The sequence below is a fragment of the Crocuta crocuta genome, unplaced genomic scaffold (genome assembly GCF_008692635.1).
Source record: "Crocuta crocuta isolate KB4526 unplaced genomic scaffold, BGI_CrCroc_1.0 scaffold1529, whole genome shotgun sequence".
Taxonomy (NCBI): domain Eukaryota; kingdom Metazoa; phylum Chordata; class Mammalia; order Carnivora; family Hyaenidae; genus Crocuta; species Crocuta crocuta.
The window spans coordinates 281,876-286,426 of record NW_027532160.1 but is presented as its reverse complement, the minus strand read 5'-3'; positions in this window follow the sequence as shown (position 1 = coordinate 286,426).

Here is a 4,551-nt window from a genome sequence, read left to right as displayed (position 1 = left end):
TTGAGACCAGGAGAGAATTTTATAGTGATAAAATGGTTAATCAACCAAGGAGATAGAACAGTTCTAAATTTTGATGTAACTGTAACATAGATTCAAATAAATGAAGCCAAATGGATAGACTAAAAGGTAAAATAGACCAATTCACAATCATAATAGGACATTTAATATACCTAGCTCAGTAATTGATGGAGCAAGCAGATATTTTAAAAAGCAGTGAAGATATAAATTTCAACAACATGATCAACCTAATTGTAAATATAAATTTTTTAAGTTTATTTGTTTTTGAGAGAAATTGAGAGGGAGAGAATGAGCAGGAGAGGAGCAGAGAGAGAGGGAGACACAGAATCTGAGGCAGGCTCCAGATGCTGAGCTGTCAGCACAGAGCCTGAAGCAGGACTCAAACTCATGGACTGTGAGCCCATGACCTGAGCTGAAGTCAGATGCTTAACAGATTGAGCCACCTAAGCACCCTCTAATTATAAATATAAAGAACATTTCATTGAAAAATTGCAGAATATACATGACTTTTTATTTTAAGTGGACATTTTTAGAAATTAATCAAATATTAGATTATAAAGATTTTTTAAATACATTTAAAAGAGAGGTGCCTGGGTGGCTTAGTCAGTTAAGCGTCCGACTTTCGCTTAGGTCATGATCTCGTGGTTTGTGGGTTCGAGCCCCGCGTCGGGCTCTGTGTTGACTGCCAGCTCTGTTTCAATCTGTGACCCCCTCTCTCTCTGACCCTCCCTTGCTCACGCTGTCTCTCTCTCTCTCTCTCCTAGAAATAAATAAAACATTTAAATAAATAAATAAATAAATAAATAACATACATACATACATTTAAAAGATATAGAGTATGTTGTTTGACTACAGTGATATTAAACTAGAAATCAATCAGTAAAAGACAACCAGAAAATTCTCAGATAATTGGAAATTAATCAAAACACTTCTAAATAACTTATAGATTAAAGAAAAATATGAATGTAAATTTACACATATTTTAACTAAATGATAATTAAAATACAGATTATCAAAATTTTATGGAATGCAACTAAAGCAGTGTATAGAAAGAGATTTATAACCCAAGTTTGTATACTGCATGTTTGTAAAGGAGAAAGGCTAAAAATCAATGATCTTAGAAAAAAGACAATGAATTAAACTCAAATGAAAAAGAAGAAAGTAAATAACAAAGATGAGAGCAGAAATTAATAGAAAACAAGCATATGAGAGAAAATTTTATATAGAACCAACTTTTGGCTTCTCTCTCATATGCTTGTTTTCTATTAATTTCCACTCTCATCTTTATTATATACTTTCTTCTTTTTCATATTGAGTGTTTAATGTTTGTGGGTTCTGTAGCAATGCCTACTTTTTCATGCCTGATATTGGTTTTCCTGATAGAAAATATCAGGAATAGAAGCACAATATCAGGAAAATCAACATCAAGCATGAAAAAGTAGGCATTGCTATAGAACCCACAAATATTAAACACACAATATGAAGATAAACATAAAAGAAAAGATGCAAATTTTGATTAGTGCTATACCAAATTTTCTAAATTGAATCAGAAAAAAATGTAAAATAACCACAATTTTCCACATAAAGACACTTCAGATATATGTGGCTTCACCAGTAAATTTATCAAATATTTAAAGAAGAAGTCAAATTCATTTTATAGAAATTTTTGCAAAGAGAAACAATCAGGATTCTCCACAGAACAAAACTAATAGGTAATAGATATAGATATATAGATATGGATATAGATATAGATGAAATAGAGATAGATACACAGAGAGAAAGAGAGATTTATTTAAAGAAATTGGCTCTTGCAATCGTGGAAGGTGTCAGATCTAAAATCTATAGTGGGGGCCAGAATGCTAGAGACTCAGGAAAGGGTTGATGTCCCAGCTTGAGTCTGAAAAAAACCTGGGGGCTTCTCAGTGGCTCAGTTGGTTGAGGGTCCAACCCTCGATTTTGACTCAAGTCATGGTCCCAGGGTCATGGGATAGAGTCCTGTATTGGGCGCATGTTGAGCATGGAGCCTGCTTAAGATTCTCTCTCTCTCTCCCTCTGCCCTTACCCTGCTTGCACTCTATCTCTCTAAAGAAAAAAAAAAGACAATCTGGAAGCAGAATTCCCTCTTCCTCCAAGGACCTCAGTTGTTTTCTCTCAAGGCTTGCAACTTATTGAATTAGGCCCACTCACATGATGGATAATGATCTGCTTTGCTCAAAGTCTACTGATTTAAATGATATCTGAAGAATAACTTCACAGCAACATCAAGACTTGTGTTTGGCCAAACATCTGGATACTGTGGCCTAGCTGAGTTGACAAATAAAATTATCACACTACCCACTCTGTGTTATGATCCAAGCATAAGTATGTGACAAACCTGAAAAACAGTTACAAAAACTGAAATTACAGGTTAATCCCTCTTATGAAAATAGATGCAAAAATTTAAAATCAAGTAAGAGCAAATCAAATTGAGTGATATACGAAATAGATAATACATATAATCAAGTTGGGTTTCTTCTAAAAATACAAGGTTAAATTAACATTTAAAAATCAATCAACATAATTTGCGACATTATTGTAATTAGAGGGAAAAACTTATATAAATGTCTCAATGGATGCAGAAGATGCATTTGATAAAATTCAACCCTCATTCATGATTTAAAACTTTTAGGAAACCAAGAGTAAAAGGGAACTTCTACAATTTGATAAACACTATCTACAACAACAAACATAATAGTTAATATTGAAATATTGAGAGCTTTCCACTTGAGATCATTTCACAAGAAAAAGATGGCCACTATTACCACTTTTATTTATCAAAGTGAATGTGACTGGGGATGTTAGACAGTACAATAAGGGAAGAAAAAATAAAAGGAACAATAACTAGAAAAAAAGATAATCATAATTCACATACAAAATGATTGCATGCATAGAAAGTCCAAAAGAATCTAAATAAACTGTAAAAATTAATAAATAATTTCCACAAGTCCACTCAATACAATGTCAGTATATTTTTAGAAATCATCTCTATTTCCATATACCAGCAGTGAACAACTAGAATATGAAAATTTAAAAACAAAGCCATCTGGGATACCTGGGTGGCTCAGTCAGTTGAGCGTCTGACTCTTGATTTCAGCTCAAGTCATGATCCCATGGTTGTGGGATTGGGCCCCGCATTGGGCTCCATGCTGAGTATGTAGCCTGCTTGAGATTATCTTTCTCTCTCTCTCTCCCTTGCCCCTTTCCCCAGCTTGCACTCTCTCTCTCTCTAAAATAATATAGTAATAGTAATAAATTAATAAATAAAAATAGAAATAAAGCCATCTAAAATATCATTGAGAGACCATCATATCTTAGGAGTTGTTCTAACAAAATGTGTACAAATCTGAACTAATATGAGTATAAATTGGCAATCTTATTTTAAAAATCAATATGGAAATGCAGACCACCAAAAATAACCAAGAGAATTCTGAAAAAGAACAATAAAGAGGATTCATACTACCAAATATTAAGATCCATTATAAAGCTACAGTAATTATGACAGGATTCAAGCACAATTGATGCAAGGATAAACAAATAAACTAATGCACAGGGGCATCAGGGTGGTTCAGTTGGCCATGCTTCTGACTCTTAATTTCAGCACAGGTCATGATCTTGCTGTTTGTGAGTTAGAGCACCGTTTGGGGCTCTGCACTGCAGAGCCTGCTTGGATTCGGTCTCCTTCTTTCTCTGCCCCTCCCCCACTCTGTCTACATATCTTTCTCTATCTCTCAAAAATAAATAAATAAACATTAAGCAAAAATAGGCTAATGGACAAAATAGAAAGTACAAAGACTGACCCATACCTATATGCCAACAAGTTATCACAAATATGACACTGTAGTGTAGTAGAAAAAGTATAGTGTTCTCAAGAAATGGTGCTGGATCAATTGGATATCCTTTTGTGGGGAAAAAATAGAATCTTGACACTTACTACACATCACATACAAAAATAAATTCCAGGTGAATTGTAGATCTAAATGAGATAAGGCAAAACAATAAACCTGCTAGAAGATAATATAGATAATCTTCATGATCTTATGGCAAGGGATAATTTCTCTAAAAAGAATAAAATAAATGAAGGAAAATATTGATAATTTTCTTCTTTATGAAGACACTACTTTGTAAGTGAAAATCAAGTTACACAATCTTAATATCAAAATTTGATATATAGATGGACCTAGAAGGTATTATGCTAAGTGAAATAAGTCATATTAAAAAATATCATATGATTACACTTATATGTGGAATCTAAAAAAAACAAAACAAATGAACAAACAAAAAAGCAGAAGCCACAAAGAGAACAAACTGGTGGTTGCCAGAGGGGAGGCGTAGGGGTTGGGCAAAATGGGTGAGGAGGGGTGGGAGGTACAAGCTTCCAGTTATGAAAGTTGTAGAAATGGAAGGCACAATGTAGGGAATATAGTCAATGGGATTGTAACATTGTGTGTCAATGATACTTCCACTTAAAAATACTTGGTGATGTAAATAAATAAA